At 42.4% G+C, this 23,174-nt stretch overlaps 1 protein-coding gene across 2 annotated transcripts in view; it reads left to right on the plus strand.

Moving 5' to 3' along the window:
* tspan9a (tetraspanin 9a) overlaps positions 1–23,174 on the plus strand; it is a 215,128-nt gene that overhangs the window by 18,178 nt on the left and 173,776 nt on the right. Inside the window, exon 2 of one of the 2 annotated variants that reach the window (XM_049574030.1) lies at positions 5,328–5,384. The exons of the other annotated variant lie outside the window; for it this stretch is intronic. The gene's annotated coding sequence lies outside the window, so the exon portion shown is untranslated. The remainder of the gene's footprint in view (positions 1–5,327; positions 5,385–23,174) is intronic. 2 annotated transcript variants of the gene reach the window in all.

The raw sequence follows: 23,174 nt of genomic DNA on the forward strand, positions 1-23,174 counted from the left end.
ATGCAGCCAGTTAGCTTCAGGATGTGTGTTGATTGATAGCAGCTGTGTGAATATTCTCTTTGTGCCTGTTGAACAAATGTTGGATCCTGAAGGCCTTATAATTGTACTATCACAGCAGGCCAATATAATGCTGAGTGACGCACCAGTTTGACAGGGGGCTTTTACAGTGAGAAGTTCAGATGGACTAATCAGGTCACTTTAATGTCAGTCTGCCTGGAGGCAGACAGGTCTGTTGTTTCTTACAGAGGTCACGAGTAGCTCCGGGCATCTATTAGGTATTTCCTGTTCAACGGCCTGACATGCTGCAACCCCATCTTGTGTTTTTTCTCCTCCTTCACATACCCATGGCTGCATTGGACAAGCCGAGTGTGGAAGTCAAGCAGCTGCAGCATGTGATCCAAAAGGCCATATGTTCAGAGATGCAAGCGCAGTTGCTAAAGTTAGTAATCTTATTTCTCTGGTTGCACTCTCGGCATCATGATCAATTATTTATGGAGAGAAAGTTCCCAGTAATTGATGTAAGTTGTATGCCGGTCGTGTGAGTGCTTAAAGCTGCCAAATCCTTTCAGTGATTGATCACCACCACATTTGCGTTGGTGTTTATCCAAAGCTGCGTGTGTGTGTCCAAGCAGCTTCTCTTGGCATTGACTGCGTGTCATTAAAATGGAATGCCTTGCTACTTGAAAAAAAACCTTAACTGCTGCTTGAGTGTAAATCAATGTTTTGTGCTTCCTTTAGAGCTCTCCATCTTGTATGGAAGAACACACACACACACTGATTCATGTTATTGAGAATGCACTCATCAAAAAAATATTTAGCTGTGTGTTCATACTGTAAGTATTTCATGTATCACATTTATGGCATAACATCACACCCCCACACAGTCGCTCTTCATGTGATCGTATTTGACGATCTGATCAGGACGCCTCCCTGGGAGAATATAAATAGAGTTTTATCTCACCAGATTCAGTCTTCCTGTTTGGAACGTGGACTGCTCCCGAGGCTACAGAGCTGTCTGGCTCAGCCTGGCCGCACTGCAGTACTTTCTCAGGGTAAAATTTCAGTCCTAACAACCTCAGACGTGCAGGCAGGCCGGGGACACACAGGGATTCAGGCAGGCTTAGATGCAGATAGTTTGGTAGATAGAAAAAAATAAACTCAGTGGCTATAGAGCAGTGGCTAAGCAGGGGGAAAGAAAGGCAGATGTCTCCTCCTCTGATCCGTTGTGACCACAAGACCGCATTACACAATGGCCAGATTTACTCTAATTGCAGTCGGCTAAATGGAGGGAAGGGAATAGTGGTTAAAGGGAGATAACAATATATTGCCACATCATGTGGCAATATATTGTTATCTCCCTTTAACCACTATTCATGGTTACCAGTTTCCTGTTACCACATACCAGTTACCACATGGTTACCACTTTCCTGTCAATATCACTATATTACTATTCTGATTAATTAATGTATGTATTAGGGTTGCAGCTAAGGATTGGGCTCCATTCAGACTGCAGGCAAATCAGATTTGTTTGTCAAATCACATCCTTAGGTCAAACTGTTATTTGCAAGTGATCAGATTAGATTTGTGTGTCCATATGTCACCATCCTATCTGTGTGGATTACCGGGGTAACAAAGTAGGCGTCAATAACAACAACTACCACTGCACTTTCCGTGAAATTGAGGTATAGCCTATCATTTTGTCATTCTCCATGTTGTCCTCCGTAGCACTCCTCTAGTAGAAGCATAGATTCTGTTCAGCACCTCTGTCACTCTGTATTTGGTGTCGACCTTGTGTGTCATGTTGCAACTGATGCAAAATTCACTTTGGCATCGGATTACAGCAGCCAGAGCGTCTAGACTGAGATGCGCATTGCCGTTGCAACTGGATTTCAAACCACCTCCAAATTTGGTTTTGCAAAAATTGTATTCCTTGTGTATTTTTGCTGTCCAGACTTTCTAAAATCAATGTGTATACAATTTGGATATGTCAAAGAACAGAGTAGGTCTGGCAGTCTGTTTATTGATTAATCTGCCAATTTTTTAAACTTCATTTAGAAAATAGGAGAATGCCCATAACAAGCTCAAAATGATGTCATCAAATGTCCTGTTTTGTCCAACTAACTGTCCAAACAAATTTTATTCACTTTACTATTACTACTATTATATAAGACAAATAAAAACAAAGACTATTTAAAAAAATGGACATAGCCACCGTGACATCACCCACTGGTTTGAGAACTCGTGTTTTGAAGCTTCAGCATTGTGGTCATCGCATCTTGAATTTCTGGAGACAGAAGTGAACATATTTAGACAAGAGGGTGGAGATAACCCTAATGCTAGCTGCTAACCTGGTTAGTATGGAGCATTTACTATTCATCTGTGGTTAACTGTGATAATGCTAATGCAATGCTGAGTTTGCAAAGCGGGCTTAAAACCATAAAAACAAAAGGTAGCCTACGTAGCAGAAAAACTGAACATCTGACTCCTAAGCGGGTCTTTTGGCACAACCAAATGCTCAGCAAGACTTTTGTACGCAACCAAACGTTACAATCAACTGTCATGAACTGAAAACTAAAATAGTGACAGCTGTGAATCTGGGTTACACCGTAGTTACGTTATCTATCTAACATTGTCATAGCAACTTGTGATAGCAACTTGTCAACGGACAACACCCATTTATCGCTCAAAACCACCACATATAAAGTGTTAAATAACATTTTAACAGGTAAGTTATGTGAAAAAGTAACCCTCTGCAAAGGGCTCATGAATGAAGAAAGATTTTTTTATGTACCAGGCTGTAAACATGTTTATTTCTGTCTATGACTCACTTTTGGAGCCAGCCTCAAGTGGCCATTCCAGGAACTTCAGTTTTTTGGCACTTGCACATTAGCTTCAATTTTTTTAGCCCCAGCAGTTTCACCTTGATAAAAATAGCGAATTCTCACATTAGTGAAGCTGGAATCCATCAACTAATCATTTCATCTTTAGGGTGTGTCTCCCACAGAATTTAACTGAATGAATAAGCAACATAAATAACCTTTTAGTTCCTTCCTTGCATCTGCATGTTGTTGTGTTTGGATATAAAGATGTCACAGAAAAATAAAGTGATTTTCAGTTTCATACTCTTTTCAGTTCTTTATGTAACCAAAGTGTTTTGAAGTCTTGCTAGCAGATAGCAGTGTCACAGAGAAATTGAAAAATAAAAGATTGATGGGCAAAGCCTTAAAACGAGGCCTTCCCTTGGGATCTAGAGAAGGAAGAACGGGAAGGCAAAAAGGGAGAGGCAGAACTAAGAATATACTGGAGGAGCTTCTCACGCTCTTGCCTTTATCACAAGCAGCTGAAACCTCGGGGGGATATCCCACAGACCTGCCAACTGTACCCATTTATACTGAGAGCTAGCAGATCCAACTTTCATCCAGAGTGGTGCTAGTACTATGGAATCAACCCAACTTTACAAACATGTTGAACTCCTTGAAATTATCAGCAGTAGTATGTAAAGGTGCATCTGAGAGTCAGGCATTGATATCCAGGTGGCTCTTCTGATGTGTGATTTGCAGATGGTGTAACAATAGCAAGCTTTGACATGACTCATAGTGAACCTTGAGTCGAGATGTACTGTCACATAGCAGACAAACTGTCAGGGTTGTTCTTAACACATCATACATTTCAATGTAAATGGAAAACTTGCATCAAGAGAACATTTACAGTGCACAGCCCAAGGGCAGGTTATTTCTCCTTTTTTATGTCATTATCTGAAGTGTCTGCTTCAGATGTTTGACTTCAGACATGTTTTCCTTTGATACTTCAGTCCTCAATGTCAGATTTCCAACAAGGATGACTTTTAAAAGAGAAAAATATCAGTGCGGTGCTGTGTGTTGTGTAGTAACATTTGGTAATTCAGATCTTAGATCAATTTTTGCCCCGCAGCCCCTAATGAATCAGCTCAGACTAGATTAGATGTTGTCCTCAGAGGTCTGCTAAGTACTGGCTCCAAAAACAAAAGCAGTGGGGTGTAATTCCCCTTTTGTTCTTTGTGGAAAAGAAAACAATTTTTGTCACACATGGAAGATTGAAAACGTGGAGGGGAAATGTCAGTGCCTGGCCTTATTACTTGTACCACACAAGATTATAATTTTGAAGCCACAACAGAAAGTTTAAATAGATGACTTGTTTATTTTGTTTCTGGCAAAAGCAAGTGGAAAACTTATGAAATAGATGCCATGTCTCCAGCTAACATTTGCTTCCTTCTTTCCCTGCCTTCGCCCTTATATTTAGCGTACCTCTTTCATCCTCTGCATCCCCTCCTGCTTCCCTCTTCTTCCATTTTATTCTATATTTTGTCCCCCCCATAATTCTTTCCAGTCATCCATCTTATAGCAGAACTAGACGGCATAAATGTTAAGTGGAGCACCTACCCTGATTCTGTGGTGGCATGCCTGCATGACCAGAAACTCAATGAGTACTGCAAGTGGAAAGCCTGCAGGTTGTAGACACGCTCTGCACCATCAGAGGCCACTGGTTCTGGTGTTTGGACCAGGCTGACATCGTGTGGGAGAGAGTTCCACAAGAAAGCAGACTGAGTGGCTGTCTGGTGCAGATTCCTGTCACAGCACACAGTGGCCCCCGTGGTCTGTGGTTTGATGTGAGCTCATAGGGCAGTCTCTGGTCTTGTCTACACTGTCAACCTGCAGTTCCAAGATAGACAGTGATTCATGAAGACAGCATTCTGCTATGCTCATTATAGGTCACCTAATGTATGAAACACATTGATTTACTCATCTCAGCATGTTTAAAATAGTTGTCTGTGACTATGATTATCAGGTAGTTGGACTATTTAATGTTGTGACAGTTAGTTATATGTATAGTGGTCAGAAATAGAATCAGTGGCATGCTTGGCGAGTGCTTTGGCATGGTCTATAATTTTCCTGACAGTTCGGTGTATACTGTCTTCTCCGATGGCAAAGATTTGTCCAGATGCTACATTTGTGGTCAGCAGTAATGACCCTACCTCATGAGGAAGAAGGCTGCATATGTCATCTGGATTTGTGTGTTATTTCTATGTGTTATTGTAGTGTTTAACAGAAATATTTTTAATATCCATGTCAACCGCTGACAGTTGTTTGGGCGACTCTGGCACGCCGTCCTTCACAAGCTCACATAGCTGTATATAACTGTCGCGTGGCTCTGTCATTCCTCCAAACATCCACCTTTTTAACAGCCCCCTTTTTAGCTGTACGTGCCATCATGTGAATTTTTTACAATTAGCAGTTGATTTAATCTGAGGAGTCGTTTTCAGTCCCTGTTTTTCTTCCTCTGTTTGACAGGCTGTCACAGGCGAGCCGGAGAGCCCACTGCCTCTGTTTCCGACCACATCTGAGCCGGTGAGAAATTACGCCATGTTCCACCCCGCTTGGTTTGTAGTTCCAGCCTCAGGATGGCCTAATTCTGTCTTTACCCTCTTACATTGCAATCACTGCACAAGTGATTGTTTGTTTGCAAAAGATTTCTCTCAAGTGATGCTGATGAACCTTCCCCCCCTTGGGTCGCTTCGATTAAAACAAATTTTTGAGAATGAAGAGAGGATGTGCTCATGATTGAAGTCAGAAAACTCAGGAAATGAAGATGTATTAAAGAATGAGATAGAATGGGCCAAGTCACACAGTCATGGTTACTTAGAGTGGGTAGTTATTGGTAATTCCCAGTTTGCTTGAGGGTGTTGTAACAGAAAGGACAATAGACCCTCCAGGAAGCAGGCTCGTGGGACTTAATTCCAGATTGTTCAGGGCTGACTTGCTGCTCTGGTATGGGTGTGCTTCCTGTCCAACTACCTCCAAACGTCAAGGCGGGTGACTGCAGGAAATAGCCCCTTAAGCACACACACACACACACACACGCTCACACAAGCCCTAAGCTTTAAATTTCAGGTACATAAACCTGCATGACCTCCAGTATAGCCTGTAGCAGTAATTGGCTCTAGGCATAAATTATTTTGGACCATAAGGGCGGGCACACATGGAAAAGAAGCCAGAATTTTCTTACAATATATGGTCACTAAGGTCACAAAGTGTCAGCAAGAATAGGGATCGCCAGCAATCATTTACCTTCTTTCTCAAGGGATTGTTCACCCCCAATTCAAATATCCATATTTTATCTTTTACCTGTAGTGATTTTTATCAATGTAGATTGTTTTGGTGTGAGTTGGAGATATCAACCATAAGTTGATAACAACAATAAGATGCCACTCGGCTTGTGATACTTAAATTGCCAAAGCAATACATTTGAAAAACTCAACAGCAATGTCTCTTTCCAGAAATAATGACCTGGTTTCTCAAGATAATCCACAGACCTTGTTGTGAGCAGTTTCATGCAGGAACTATTTTCGTTTTACCGAACTACACCCGCCAACCATGTCACCCCACAGAAGGAAGCGTGCATCTACTGCTAGCTCACTTAGCACCACAGAGCTAGCAAATGTTACGGCCCAGCTGAAGAGGACGCCATTAATGTTGACATCTCGTGCGTTCACAAACACATATGCAATGCAGTATGGTTGTGCAGGTGTAGTTCGGTAGAGAGACAGAAAGTAGTTCCTACATGAAACTGCTCACAACAAGGTCTGTAGATTATCTTGAGTATGCAGGTCAGTATTTCTGGAAAGAGACATTGCTGTTGAGTTTTTCAAATGTATTGCTTTGGCAGTTTAAGCACCACAAGCCGAGTGCCATCTTGTTCCATTACTTTGAAGAGAAGGCAGACACCTCTACAGCCAATATCTCCAACACTCAGCAACTCACACCAAAACAATCTAGACTGATAAACAGCTCTACAGGTGAGAGAAAAAATATATATTTTTATTTCGGAGTGAGCTGTCCCTTTAACTGTGCATCTTAAAGACCCATTTTGCTGTTATATCTGTTGAAGTTATGTTAAAAAAAGACTTTCAGACATGCCTCTTATTGGTCATGACAGTGTATTTTTACAGTAACTCTGCACTGCATCTCAGAATGTTAATGTGTGTTTCAAAGTTTGTGGAGTTAGTGTTGTGAAATGAGGATAACATTGCGTGGAGCCCACTGTCTGTTTTTTCTGATTGACACAAGTGTTTGAACAACAGACCACTGTTAGACTGTTTTTTTTTTTTACTGAAATACATGTTTTTTTATATACAATGCAATCTTGTCAGTCCAGTTCAGCCCCAAGCTATGTTGTGCCTGCAGGGACACATACTTGAGTTTGATTGGAAGCACAGATCATCGATACAAAAATAAAACAACAGTAGCGTCAGTGTTTTGATGCAGACCAGCAGCAGCCATTTTGTATGTTATCTTCACATTGATTTGGCCTTGAACTTAAGCTAAGACAGCCTCTGGTGTAAAAACTAGTAAGGATCAACACTGACTGGCTCATGGTTTAACTTCCAGAGCTGGGAAATATGTTTTTCTGTCAGTAGTGGCATTTATTTGATGCCATGGCAAGTAACAAAGAGTGCATTAATAAAGGGTGGTGCTAAGGGAACACATTGAATATAGTAAACATCAGTCAGGCTACAACTAAAATTAGAGATAGATAAATTTGATACATTCCAATATAACAAATCCACAAAATACATCACAGACCTGAATTGACATAAAAACAGCTGGAGCAGTCACTGCATTGCGTGATGTTGTACAGGTGCCTCCATTTTTCTGGTAACTCAGAGCAGATTCACACTTCACATATGAATGCTAAAGAGGGGTAAATGACATAAGTTGCTAACCTCTCCAATCTTGAGGCTGAATGAGGTGTGCACACATGAATAAGGCAGCACTCTGGATCATGACTCTCCATGTAAAACAGCGAACACAGCAGCAAGTGTGAAAGCTGGCTGCTGCTTTTCATTCTGGGTCACGCTGTTCGGGACGAAGTAACCCATCAGCAGTAAGCAGCGCTGAAGCCTCTAAGGGTCCCTTGCTCCAAAAACTCTGTGTTCCTTAAATGCACCGAGCTCAGGTCAAACACTTTGATTATAATCAGGTTCAGCAGCTTCGGCTTCACTTGGCCGGTGATGTTACCGGAGTGTGCAGTGTGGCAGCGACCTCTAGCAAGCACTGCGGGTTCTGCAGGCAGAAGCATGACATCTGCCAAGGTCCAGATGCATTTAAAAACAATGGTGGTATAGTTGCAGAAGTGTCAACAGTTTTATCTGTTTCTAAGGGAGGCATAAAGACAGCTCACATCGACCATCCACAATGCAGAGAAAAGCTTCATAGACAGCTGCAACTGTAGAATGTTGGTCCTTTCTATTTCAGTTCAATGGCAGTAACATCTGGGCCCTCAGTTAGCTCTGAGTAATAAAGGAGGTCGTCCATGGAGACAAGCTGGTCTGGACAGGCTTTCTCTGGAGGGAAAAGAGGGAAATTAATAGCCCCCGTTGTCTCTATAAATCCCTGTGCGGCAGGGTCGATGCTCCGCTTTGGGAGAAGCTTTTTTTTTTTTTTTTGCCACGCTTATTCACTTTGCTTTTTAAATTCTGCTCACCATTTCCTCCTGTGGAGAGGTTCAACAAGGATAAGAGTTAATAGTCCTTTACATTCAGGCTGAATTCTTCAGTCTGCTGTTTAAATTGGCTCACATTCTCAATTTGTCTAATAAGGGAATTCATTTCTTAACTTATTCTGCCAATGAAATGCTTTACTGAAATTATGTCTGATACTTTAGCTGGAATCTGAAGTGTTCAGTGGTGAATGTGTGTGTTTATACTGCCAGCTGGTGTTATAGTGTGTCCCTTTATGTGAAAGTGTCCTTGTGATTGCAGCAGGTTTCAATTTGAGCATGTGTTATTTCAGAGCTGGGAACTGCAATATTGATTGACTGAGGGTCAAAAAAATGGGATGAATTTTGTAGTGTGGCTTGTGGCTTTTCTTGTATTAGTGACAGGTGGTTGCTTCACCTATTTTATGCTTGTTGTTTTTTTTTTCTGGCAATGACTGATTAAATCATTTGTGAAGAACATGATGATACAGATCGGAACCACACTGATTGGAGCATCTCTGTGGTGCGTCAACACAGTTGCTAGGAAAATGTTGGCATTCAATGTTTGTGTAAACCATGGATATGCTACTTTGCACATTATTGTGTAGCAGATACACTGAAACTTTACTTTTCAACAACACTGTGCGTAACGTGTGGTTAGGCTTGGGCACGAAAACCATTTGGTTATGGTTAGGAAAAGATCGTGTTTTGGCTTAAAATAACCCGTTTAAGGGCCACAATCCTGGTTGGAACAGCAGATGTCTCTTAAAAAAAAAAAAAAAGAAATACTCATACACAACATCCACATTTGGTGCTCAAAAGCCGCTGGGAACATAGCAATGACTTGGTCTGTAATTTGGCAGTCTAGATGACAACCATCAACCATCCCATCCACCTCCCAATGACAAAGACAGCTTATATATTACGTCACTTTAGAAATGTTGACATGACTCATATGAAACGTGCAAATGTAATGATTTCATGGTTTGCAGAAATGCACTATGCCATCATTTTCTTCTGGACACTGGGCCGAGTGCACAGCTGGTTATGGTCAGCTGCACGTCTTCACATTCTGCTGTACTCTCATCGCTCTGATTCAACATCAGTTTTTGCCTGTATTCCATCTGGTTCAGCTGTACTTTGTCAGCTTCAATTGTTCAGTTCTTTGTCATAACATTGTTAATAAAGTTGAGAAATGAGCACTTAAAAGGACCAATCACAGCTAAACAGCCAAAAATGTAAGAAAGTGCAGCTGAACTTAATGAAGAACAGCTAACAGTGATTATCACAGAGCTGAAGGCAGCTGGCCCGAGTTGCTCGGCGGTGTGAAAGTTCATAACGACTGGCTGCTATCTGTTATCCCTGCTTTTATTCTAACATGAGCTGACTGTAGTCTTCTCAGTCTGTGACCTTGGCGAGGATGTTTTCTGGCTTTCAGTTTGAGGAGTAACAGGTTCGGCTGAAATGAAAAGTGTTAAGGGGTTTCAGGCAACACCGCTTAGTACACAGTAAACCCAGAGAGAGGAAAGGTGGGATGGGGGGAGGGGAGGATGAAGGAAGCGGAGGTTGAAGGAGAGGGAAAAGGGCACTGTATTTCACAACCCCAGTTATGTTCTTTCTGTAAAAACATCAAGGCTTTGCTTCACTGCGCTTCACAGCACGGCTCCCCCAGCCTTTGTGTTTGATGGCTGTGTTAGCAGACCACAACACAACACCCTCACTTTGGCAGGGTCAGATGGGTTCAAACAGGATCCTGGCCTATAATCAAAATATAAGGCATGTGGCTCACTGTTGACTTGTCTTAATAAAAAGGTGGGTTTTTTTGTTTGTTTTGTCGTACAAAAAAAAAAAAAAATCAGTCTGTTTGTGATATCTGAGTTTGATCTTTAACAGCTCTTGGAATCTATTATGGTTCAATGTCATAGCTGTTACTGTGATTTTTAGATTGGCCATCAGAAGTAATTGTTTGTCTATTGAACTACCAAGAGGAATATTTTTGGCCTGTAGAAGCTCTTTGAGTGTGTCGACCTTGAGTTGAAGGGTGTCTCTGTATTTTTGTTTTGGTTCTTAGTTGTGAGGAATTCGGCATATTTAAATGTCTCTCTAGAAAAATAAGGATTTCTTTACATACATGGAGAAGTAAAATTGAGTTTGTGGCCTGCTTAAATGGTCCAGCGTGTTGGATTTGGAAGGATATATTGGTAGAAATGGTATGTTATATACATAATTATGTTTTTATTAGTTTATATTCACCTAAAACTAAGAATTGTTGTGTTTTCATCTGCTTAGATGTAGCTGTTTATATCTACATACAGAGTGGGTCCTCTTCCACAGAGTCTGCCATGTTGCTCTACTGCAGCCTAGAAAGAACAAACCAAACACCAGCTCTAGACAGGGACATTAGAATTGTCACGTTTTCATGTTTTTACCATGGTTCTCCTACATGCTTGGCACACAGGGAAAGTTTCAGTTGGTTGCAGTCTGCAAACTCACCGCTAGATGGCACTAAATCCTGCACACTATACCTTTAACGTAGAAATAGACACATTTTTTGCATTAACTTAACATTCATTCATTTTCTATAACCGCTTATCCTGTTGGGGGTTGTGTGGGGGCTGTTGCCTATCCCAGCTGACACTGGGCAAGAGGTGGGTACACTGTGGACAGGTTGCCGGACTATCACAGGGCTGACACATAGAGACAGACAACCATTCACACTCACATTCACACCTACGGCCAATTTAGAGCCACCAGTTAACCTGGACCTGTTAACCTGTTAACCTGAACTGTGGGAGGAAGCTGGAAAACCCATGCTGACACGGGGACAACATGCAAACTCCAAACTGGCTGTAGAATAATGACACCATAGTTTTTAGATTGCTGACTTACAGTATAAGCCTCACTTTCACAATGCAGATGTCAGGTCTATATCTGCCAATGGGTCGATCTCCCAGTAAAATAAAGGCTTGAGTTGCAGCCCAAAGGAAGTGCGTCAACCACTGCGCAACCAAATAGGAAGAAGAGAGCAAAACGGAAACTGATCCGGTTGTCTTTGCAGCAGTGGTGCCAACAATAATAGCACTTGGAAACACAAGGTGGGAAAGTTGAAAAGTTGTCCTTTTCCTCTTTATAAAGCTCATTTTCCCATACAGTTAAAGTTTATGTGTACATATCAAATTGTGTTGATGTTATGAAGAAAAACAAGCCACCCCCCCTCCTTTTACGAGACTGATGTTGGTTTTAGGACATCCTGAGCGTCTAACTGGGAACAAGCAAGATTTCTTTGCACTATTAGCATTTCCTAATTTTACAACTTCTTAGTGTCCCGTCTCAACACCTTCCTTTCTTTCCTTTGAGATATTTACAGTGGCTGTCTACCAGCAACTCTAGATGACGATATAATATATGTATGTTATATTTCCATATCTTGAAGCGTGTCTAATGAGCTCTCAGAATGGACACAGATGAGCAGGTATTAATCTCGCGCAACTGCTCCGGCTAATTTTGGTCTCATCAAATGACTGATTATCTTTCTCTGCCTCTGCAGCAGAAATGCGTTGCCCTTGATGTGCCCTCTGCTGCTTTGACTCCATTTGGAAAGACTTTTTGTGGTCATGTGTTTCGGAAAACAAAATGTAGGGGACAAGCCAGAGAAATGAAATAAAAAGATATGTAAGAACGATAAATGGGATGTATTAAAATTGAATATACTTGCTAAGTTTATTACAGTCAATGACGTCCCTGCTTGTAAATGAGTGCTACACTATACCTTCCGTTCTCTAAAACTTCTCCAAAACTTTTTTTTTTTTTTTAAATTTGTTATTGCTTGCATGAACTCTCTGCAGCACCAGCTGGCCCACATTGTAATGACTCGGCTTCAGTCATTCTCTGTTGAGCTAAAAGTGGTACCTCATCCATACTTTCTCTCACCGCTTGTGTGCCAGTTGTGGTTGTTCAACATTTAGGCTCGGTCTCCTGGGAGGACCTGTACAGCATACAAAAGCCCAGAGTCACTGATGAGTGACGTTTTAGTGGCTAGTGGAGAGCTCTTAACAATGCCTGAGCGTTTCTCTCCCGCTCTCTCTCTCTCTGTCTCACCGTGGAGGAGGATTAATATTCATGCTGACTGTGTCACAGAGCCTCCTGTGCACTGCCTGTCATTGTTACTACTGTGAGTTTTAACCATGACCTAATGGCTCTACTGTCTTGCACTGTGTGGTGTCTCGTGATTGTCTGTGATGTCTTGTGATTAAAGATATACTACGCTGGATTTTCCTTAAAAAACAAAAAACAATGTATAGACTAGAAGTGTGTGGCGGTGTATTTTTTCTGCTGAGGCTCTGCCCTCTGCTTGTATTTTCTTACCTTCTTATTTTGTGCGCTCTTAATGTTGATAGCCATGAACTCCCACAGAGCCCGGGTGAGGTCAGGGCTTTATAAAAAGGTAGGTGCCAGACCATAAGCAGCAGGCATCCAAGAGATACACGACGGAAACAATGCAAACATAGCGAGGCAAAATGCCAAGCGAGAGTGAATCTGGGATTGGCTTTTACTTTCACCTTTGCTGGCGAGCGTATTTACAGACATTACCTGATAATCCTGCATAGTACCCTTAAACCCACACACATTAAAGCCACTACATACCTGTCAAATGCTTAACACAACATGGTGTAACAGCAGGAGACGCATAGCTCGTTGACAAACTTTTGAAAGGCCTAACTAAAGCTAACATTGGAAAACGTGCGGAACAAAAACCTCATAAGTCCTATGTCACATGCTGCTCCTCCCAGACGTATAGAGAAACTGCCAAACTAAATAAATAACAGTCCAGCTTAAATTACATATGGATGCTGAAGAAGCAACTCTCTTTAAGCAGGGGCAAGCATAGTCATGCAGCCTCTCATGCACAGAGTTAGTGCTCCAAATCATCTGACAAATCACTATAACTTTGCCCTCAGATCAGCTCTCCCATTCGAACATAATTATGCCCTCATTTTCTGGCAGCTTTGATAGTAATAGGGCTGCAAGCTGAGTCTGGGAGACAGCCCTTCAGCCAGAGTACCATGACAACCCTATCACATATTCTGTGGTATCCATGTCGACGTGTACCAGTCAGAAGACCTTTATAAAAGGGCCAATCTAAATGAAGTAGACCAACCCTGCTAATAATCATGTATGTCATAGAAATTCTGGACACTGCATACTCTGTATTTTAGGTATTGTGCTGTTCAAGTCTATATGAACTGATTACTTTAATATTGCATATTAGTATAGTATGTTAAAGGAGCAACAGTGCTGATGAGCATGTTTCCTTGCAGTGAGCGCCATCTAGTGAATTGTAAGCAATACAACATGTTTTTTTCTAGCCTTACTATCAGCCTATAGTGCTGCTTTACAGTGTGCATCTTTTGCATGATTAATGTGTGCTTGCAGCTTTTAAAACATCATGCTTTACTTGTGATTAAACAAGGAGCAGCACTGCACCAGGATGAAGGCATAATTGTGAAGTTAAATAACAAAACTCTTATCTCACAAGCAGTGTCCCTGAAGAAAGTCGATTTAAGATGTTATCCAACCCTCAAGGCTCTTAAGTTGTTGTTTAAAAATATCTAGTAACTCACTCGGCATCGCACCTCTAACTTCATTAAACTGCTCCAAGCAAAGGTCGCACTTTGATCCCTCTCCAACTGAATAGAGCGGTTTTAAGTTCTGTCAGGGTTTTGTGGTAGGTGTAACCCACAAAATCAATAGTGTTCAAATCGAAATTTTCCAAAGGTGTCTTAGAAGAGAGAAGGAGAGGGGGAGGGAGAGAAATAAAGAGAGGGATGGTGAGAGTGAAAGAGTTAGAGAGAGAGGAGGCGGGGATAGTTCACTAGTGGATAATTGGAAAGCGGGGAGGTTGAGACTCTGGTTCACACGGTGTTGAAACATGTTGTTCCCGGCGGCCATTTATCTGTATCACTTGAGAGGTATTAGAGCAGTGTTACTGACTTGAAATCAATGTTCTGATAAAATTACCTCAAGAACAAATTATCTCTCAGTCATGGCCAGCTGTCATGAGCCATATGTTCTTTCTGACACCACTAGAGGTCAGTGTGACCCTGACGTGTGTGCATGAAGGGAGTGAAGATGTCATGCACTGCTTGGATGGGTAGGAGGGGAGCATGCTTTCTGGTCATGTCTGCAGAATGACTGCATGGTGCAAAGCTTTGGCTGTTTCCTCCTTCAAACAAAATCTCTCTATTTTGTCTCCCCCCTTGCTCTGTTTCTTTATCTGTTCCTTCCCTTGCAAATTTCAACCTGGGATAGGTTCAACCTGTTCGTGAAATTTGCATAAGCTGGCTTCAGAAATCTGTGCTTACCCCTGTGTATTGCTCAGTCAGAGTGAGCAAGCTGTTCAAAAGGAATAGCTAATGACTCCATTGCCCTCATTGACGCATGTCAGTCTATTTCAGGCTCAACGACTAACACTCTCATACATGGCCAAGTAAGAACTGATGATCTGCGTGCTGGATCGACGCTGCGACGTCAGTCTACCACTTGGTTAGTCAGGAGAGTGGCTTTCTGCGGGGCAGGGCACTTTATCCTCATGCCTATGAACCATCACCGAAGTGTCTAGCCTCATGTCACTCTGCTGACAGCTCTCCGCTGATGGAGGAGACATACTGGGATATCAAACGTGTGATCTGACCTGATGTGGCAGCAGTGGCTTTTCTTCACACCCAGCCTCCAGCACCTCTCTGCCCATAAGAGGAGCCATCCTTCAGCCCCGTCTCCTTATTGATCCCCATTTGGCTGGGGTTCATTCTCCCCTGTCCGTTACCAGTCATCAGTCTCAGCCCTAAAGCTTGTCCACCGCTGACCCCTGCTCTCACGATGAGACGAGCTGTAATTGGAGGGGAGCAAGGTTGGGGGGGGGGGAGGGGTTTGAGAGTCGAGCCATAGAAGGGGCGAGAACGAGTGAGGAAGAACGGAGATAACGAGACAGAGAGAGCGATTGGGCAGCTGGGTAGAGACGAATAGCATTAACTGGACTGAGTGCTGAATGCAGGGGCAGGAAGGGCACTGCCAGCCTCGGAGGCCTGTGGCCGCCTTTCACATGACTATCTGTATGATGGGACGCGAGAGAGTAATAGAATCCCAACGTGATGTGCTGGGATGCTTGGGGAGGAGGGGGGGGAGTAAATTTAGCCACAGCCACAGGCAGTCAGGCAGGCAGCTCCGCAAGCTTGAGGGGGGGATGTTCGCAGCTCTGGGGCCTTCTCTGCCTACCCCTCTCTGGTCCTCTCACCCTTCTAGAAGAGTCACGGAGGGCAGTTCTGCAATCACAATATGAATCACCTCCTTTCCATACCTTAGCAGGCTTAATCGCCAAATGGTGAGATGTATCGTATTGCAATGTGATGGCAGTACTGGGGGGATGTAGGAGGGGGGAGATAAGTCAGCCACACTTTATTTCCAGGCTCTGTTAAGGGAGCATCTGTTGGCTTGTGCAGCTATTGGATTTCAAAAGCAATAGCGCATGTCATAAACTGATGTTCTATGATATAATAGATTCCTCATGATTGATACACAGATGTTACTGTGATGTTCGTGATTCAGCCAGTTAGGCTGCGATAGAGCCGTATTTTGCTGGCAAACATGCAGCAGGATACGGCGCCTCTCAATGTCAGTGGTTTTGTCCTTACGTCTCTGTGAGCCCTATCTGAGCCCTGCTCCCTCCCCCCATCCAGTCTCTGTAGTTATACCTCCTTAAGCAATATCAGGTGCAGATCAAAAGAAGGCGTCATGACTTTGGGCTGTTTGTATCCAGGTCCATGCAAATCTTTTGTTCTGCTCTTTTAAGCATCACCTCCTCTCTACAGAAGAATCCAGTGGGTTGACAGCCTCTCTAAAGTTGTTATTGATAAAGGAAGCTGTTTTGATAGGTTTGATACTAAGCGTGAAGAGGAAACAAATATGAAGCTATTGTTTTTATTTTTAGGATGACTGTTTAGTTCGCTTGTTCAGGCGTGACATGCCAAAATAAAAGCCCATTGTCATATTCTTTCTTTCTTTATAGAAGTGCTAGACCAGATTAAGGTGCGCTTGTAAACATCACGTCAGGTTATAGAAGAAGTCTTGTTTTTTTAATCCATTCAAACACTAGGGAAGTGAAAAACATCTTTTGTGCAACTCTTTAAGGGAGTCAAAGCATGTACCTACCTTGCTGATGCAGTAAACTAAAAAACAAAAGGACTCATAATTAGCTTGGAGAGGTTTGCTCCTTACTGGTTTGTATTTTTTTTTTTTTATGATCATTTATCTTCGCGATTTAGCTTTAATTACTTTGCTGAAGATCAAATAGCATGGGAGGCAGTAACATTTCCCTCCGTGATAGTTCTTATCACATAAAGCTGGCATTTAAACCCCCAAACATTTATCATGTCTTGCCATTTACTCCAGAAAAAACGGATCACTTGGATCTATAGAACATCTGACCATGGTATCATCAAGCCCTATAAGCCAATTACCTTTGTGTTCATACTCGAATAAGTCGAAACTGTTTCCATTTGTGGTCAATCATCCACATGGCAATCTTTTTCACTAACCATTGGCAGACTGTAATGCCTGTTGTTGATAATTGCGGGTTTATGGTATAGCTGTATTATCTCAGATGAGGGCTGCCGTCCTGAATAACAAAGACTGTCCCATCTGTGCAGATTGTCAAACTACGGCACAAATGATTTAGCCATTCGCCGCGCATAGTACTTGGGCCATAAAAAATAATTCAGTGTTAACCAAATGTTCCCCACTCTTGTGTTGTTGAAAGAGCCGAGGAAATGACTGGAGGTTTAGATGAAACACTGTGTGCGTGTTGTGTGAGTGAATGCAGTGTCAACAGCATGCTTTATTTCTTTTTCCTTGGTTCTTATTTGTCTTTGGCAGGGGCGGGTATTTGCCTGCTTGGCCTGAGTCTTCATCTCAAATCTTTGTGACAGCCCTGAACAATAGTTGAGCGTGGCTGTTGGCAATCTCATTTCCTTGGAATAATGGCAAATTCTTGCCGGAATTAAGTGATCATGATTTTTGTTTTTAAGAAATAATGGTTGAGCTCAAAAGTAGAAAGTAAACCTGGCTTCCATCTGCATTTTGTAGTAATGCAGGGCCCTGAATATTTTGTTTGTGTGCTGTCCAGTAATCCTGTTTTATGATGAACAGATGATGCTAACACTTGGCTTTTTTTTCCCTTCATTGTAAGTGGATTTAAGTATCTGGGTGGGCTAAACTAAGCCCCAAATTCACAAAGAACACGTTTTTGGCAGTAGGAAAACAAATTGATGGGTTGTATTACTGCTAATCTACAATATGTTCACTCACCAGTTGTCTGCTGTAATTTTCTTTGTTGTTATATTTGCCTTTAGAGGGGAGGATCAAAGTAATGCTGAAAATCTTTCTTTTTTTTTAATTATTTGTGTTTTGTAATAATCCACAACAAAAAAAAAGTAATCAGTAATAAATCTAATCCTGCCTTCCCCTGACAAGAGTAAACGGAAATTGAGCGAAAATAATGCATTACATATGAAATAAATAAGTGATTGTTGCATAGTCTTCAGAGCAAATATGGGGTCTTTTTGGTGTGGCCAAAGTCATTTTAGGTTATACTGACATGGAGCATCAAACAGCAACTTTAAAATGAATGTTTTCACTTTTATGCACAATTACACGGATACCTGTACAGAGCAAATATACTGTTATTACTGGCAACACATAAGTCCCCATGTCATTAATTTTCTGCTAGCCTTGGCAGCCCAGAGTACTAAAGGTAGTTTTTATTGTATTCATTGAATCTGGGCTTTTAGTCTTTTTCCTAATGCTCATCAACATTGCTCTGTACTATTCAACACTGAATCTTTTATCCATCTCTTTGCATCAGGGACCTGAAATGCCTTTTGGTAACGGCAGTTCCAAACCTTAATGTGTTTTTTCAACATACTGGAGGATTTCTGCCAGGTCTATTAGGACTAATCAGCTCTCGGTACAAATTATGTACCGAGAGCTGATTAGATTGTTTGTGTTCAGACAACAATACAAGAACATCATCGTGACACTTAGAACTCATACTTTTCAAGTGTGATGAACCATCTAATTGAAAGTAACACTGTAATTTTTCACTTGATTTTTGTATCATGTCAGTGAGAATCTAAAACTTGAATTTTATATTGAAGCATATAAATTGTAGCACTCTGAGTGATCCCAATAACTTGTGGGGGGGCAGTCTTAAACCCAGATAAAGATGCTGTGAGCTCATCACCAGCTGCTATGTTCCTGCTTTTGTTCCTGCCATCACGACATAAGACTAGCCTGTAATAACTCATTGTCTAGACTGACTCATCCAGACTGTGGATTCAGGCCCCTGTACAGCACTTTGAGCCACAGGTGTCGTAGACTCCTTTTTTAGATGTCTCCAGCCCTATTGTCTTACTGCTCAGTGCCTGGGTGGTCAGCGGTGGTCGGTCAGACTGCAGCACTTAATGTGTAGCATCTGAATTTTGAGTGAAGTACACAAAGCCAGCATGTGAACTGTCCTCAGGTATAAAGCAGTGGGCGGCCAACAGTGAATTCAGTAAATGAACAAAAATAGATCAAAACAAACTTTCTTTGTTTGCAAGCTTAGAAATATACTAAAGGGGGCCTGTTCTGCTCTGCCATATTTTCTTTAATATATAATGTTACAGTGTCTGATGTTCATATTGGATATGGCCAGAGTTTCAAATAATGAGGTAAATGTATGTAAAAGTAACCAGTGTGAGCTAAAACCTTAGGCTTCAGACTGTTCTGAATACTATGTTCCCAACGTTTTTTAAGCTGATTTCACCTTACTAAAGATTTCTTTATATGGTGATTTGCTGCAGGCACACTACTGCAAGTGTTCACATTATGTACCCGGCACTGCTACAGAAACTTAAAATCTTGGTTGCCGATGGTAATTTCTTTAAGTTTTCGGAGCATATTCCTGCTGGCACGTGTCCAGTTGGGAAAATTTTGTTTTAGAAGTATTTATTGGTGATTTTTCCACAGTAAAAAGCTGCTTTACTCCATTACAGTCATTGCCCGGCTGCACAGTGTTACACGGAGCTACATGCTAACATCAAGGCAAGCATACAATCTTGGTTGCTAATGTTAATTTCTCCCCAGTTTTGGATTATATTCCTGCTGGAACATGTCCGGTTGTGAAGATTTTGGGTTATAAGCTTTTATTTGTGATTTTTTGCAGTAGAAAGTGCTGCCATACACTGTTAAAGTCATTCCCCAGCTGCAAGTACACCGCTACATGTAGCAACTTGCTAACTTCAGCAAAAACCAGTCCTCTTGGTTGCAGATGTTAATTTCTCCTGAGTTTCAGATCGAGGGTAAATACAATTGGGTAAATAAAGGGGTTTTTTTTCCATTAAAGCATGTAAGCATATGTTTTTGTAGAAACCCAAATACAAGTATGAACCCGAAAATGAGCACAATAGGTTCCCTTTAAGGTTAATGAACAAATAAAAAAAAAATACAGGACTGAAGGATAAAAGATGCCCCAAAATTAAGCAAACAGTTTAGACATTTTGGTGCAACCTCTGTTAGCTTGTTTGACAAATCACTTGGTTCCATTATAAGGACGATTGATCATAAAAATTCTGTACCTGAAAGTAACCCAGCCAGCATTTTAAATTTGACGTTCTTATCAGCGTGCAAGTGTAAGCCTGTTTTACACGCGGATGAGGCTTTTCATGCAAACCTCCCTCTTATTTTTAACAGTTTGGTGCTCAATCTCTTCCTGGGTGTCAGTGCCAGACAGTGAATTAATATGCATTAAAGCTAAGCACTCAGGTGTGGAAGAAGAGACCTGGCATTTAGCGGAGAGCAGCGTTGAGAAAGTGGGCCATGAGTGATGAGGGATCGGGCCAGTCCTGACACTTTGAGTCAGCCTTTATTCAGTGTGCACCTTCCGTCATCATGCACCCGCCACTACTTTCATCTCTGTCACGCACGGGATGCCATAACTCTGTATGTGACACCCACAACAAATTCAGACCAGTCCTTTTTAAAAACACGCACAGGTTCTGTACTGTGTGTACATTTCAATACAATTGCCTACCATCTGGGGCCACTATTGTGTGGCGTTTTAATGGATATTTATAACACTGTGATTTATGCTCCGAGTTCTGTACTGAATTGCCATTCAGGAGATCCTCTAATAGGTTGTTCCAGGCCAAACTCTAAACCTCCGAGAAGATTTCCTGTCTCCATAAGTCATCTTTGCATTAATTTATTTCTTCTTCTTAATAGCTCCAACAGGTATTTTTGCCCAAGGCTTTCTTTTACTGTCACCCCAGAGAGACTGCGATACAAGACAGAATGATGAAGGTGATACTTGGCTGAGGAATTAATCTTTTTACAATGAGAAAAACAGTCCTACACACACACACACCTGGTGACCAAGGATAGGGAGGGTCTACAGATAGAGGGTGTGTATGTGGTATAGACTGTAAAGCCCCTCAAGGCACATTCGTAATTCATGATATTGGGCTATATAAATAAAATTGACTTGACACATGTACACAAACACGCACATCTGGTGAAAGAATAGTTACCCCAATAAGGTACAGTACTGTGCAGCATAGAGTGTCTGGATCCCCCTGAAGAGCCCCTGATGAGCTCAGAGGGACATTTTGGTCACCAGGACACCTAAAGGACAAATAGTGGCCAGGTGCCAGGGAGACGGCAAGGCGCCTAATTTATCACTACCCCTTGCTGAACCAGAGACTGGAATGACACTCACACACAGTGTGCCATACCCATGTCTCTCCTCCTCTGTCTCTCCATCTCACCCTCTCATTACATGGAATAGCTCAGAAAAGGCCAACATGGCAATATCATAATTAGCGGGGCGCATTAAAATTGCAGCCATGAAGCGTATCATTAAAAATCCTCTGCTGCAAGCCACCTCCATCTTTCCAGACTCCCACATGCGGAAACTAAAACTGCTTACAGTCCCGCTGTGGATTTATCATTGCATCGCTGCAATCCCCTATCTGTTTTTCGGCCTGCTTCTTCTCTATCTCCCGTTTTCCTCCCCTTGCAGGGAGATGAATAGGCAGCAGGACTGACTTGGGCACATCAGTCACTCTGTCAATCCTCGAGGGGTGATCAAAGCCGCTGGAGACGACCTGTCCCATGCACAACATGATTTAGCCATAAGAGGAGAGGATCCAGACATCTCTGTTCTTCACCCTGTCTGTCAGTGCGCTGATAAATAAGAACCACAGAGATGGTGGCGTGAAGAAAGGGGGCTTGAAATGTGTCGTCTCTGTGCAATTGTCTTATCCTGTTATTCCCATTGCGAATGGATAGTGAAAAGATGAGGGCAGGAGCGAGGGAGAGGGAGAAGGTGAGCGCGGGGCAGGTTGTGTGATGATGTGCAGACGTGCCTGTGAACTGGATTTCCCCCAGTCACACGGCAGCTGCAGAGGTGGATGGATCTGCCTCTACTCTCTGGCTGCCTGCTCAACACTCCTCATCAAATGATGTCGCACTCAATCACCTGACCTTGTACAGGCAGGAATCTCCAATTTGCTGTTATCTACCGAGCTTACTACAGTGAGTTTCTCTCTTATCCTCTTGTATCCCCTTCCCCTCCATCTTGTTCGATGACTCACACCGCACATATCTATATTTTTTTCCAATTTCCAATTTTATGAAGTGTACCATCACACCACCCTTGTATCCATCCAGCAGTGAGCTCCTGTATTAATGTCCCTGCCAAGATGCGCTTCCTCAAGCTGTATCTCATTTCAGCCCTTATCAACTGCAAGCCTAAATAATGCCAGAATACTTTGAGAGTCTTGAGGGAGATGAAAAAAAATGGCTGAAAGCTGATGTTACATGTGCATCTGCTATTTATCACACAGAACTTGTCCCTTTGATTCGCACAAATACACAGCTACAAATAACAATGCCGGAAAGAGTTGTTCCCATGTGTCTAACCAACGCAATCCGACTCCAGATTCTCTTATTTTGTGTACCCTGCTGGTGCTCTGTGAATTTAGATGAAGTCCAGTTATCCATTTGTAAGGGAGGACATACAGACCTGTGGTCCCTGTGGAGGGTTCAGTGTTTGTTTTTGAGAGGGCAGACTTAAGATGTCTGACCAGACCTGTTAAAACCCTCTGAAGGTGGCTTCAGTGCATAGTGCAAGCCCATTACATGTCAGAGGTCACATATACTTTTCTCCTTTGTAGACTGCTAATACACTCCTCTCTTTATTTCCTCTGCCTTAGCACCACTTGCCCTCAATTTCCTCTCTCCCTTAAATCTCTCTCTTTGAGTGCATTTCTCACCTTCCTCCTGGTTTGTACGGTTTTTACCTCTGTTTTCACACACTTTTCTCTCACTCCTAAATCCTTCACTCTTGTCTGCATGCACCCCATCTTTTCTCTCACATTCTCCCATGTCTGCTGACACAGTGCCGGGCGGATGCCTGACACCTGGGGCTGGCAGTGATTTCTTCCCTGCCTAGTGTGGCCCGCGGAATGAAAGGGGAGAAGAAAAGGGGAGGGCGAGGGCAAGCCTCGTGCCCCTCCCCAGGGGGCTTTGCCAAGAGCACTGCCGAGATGTGAACATACAGACAAACA

This window comes from Epinephelus fuscoguttatus, linkage group LG4 (genome assembly GCF_011397635.1).
Source record: "Epinephelus fuscoguttatus linkage group LG4, E.fuscoguttatus.final_Chr_v1".
Lineage (NCBI taxonomy): Eukaryota > Metazoa > Chordata > Actinopteri > Perciformes > Serranidae > Epinephelus > Epinephelus fuscoguttatus.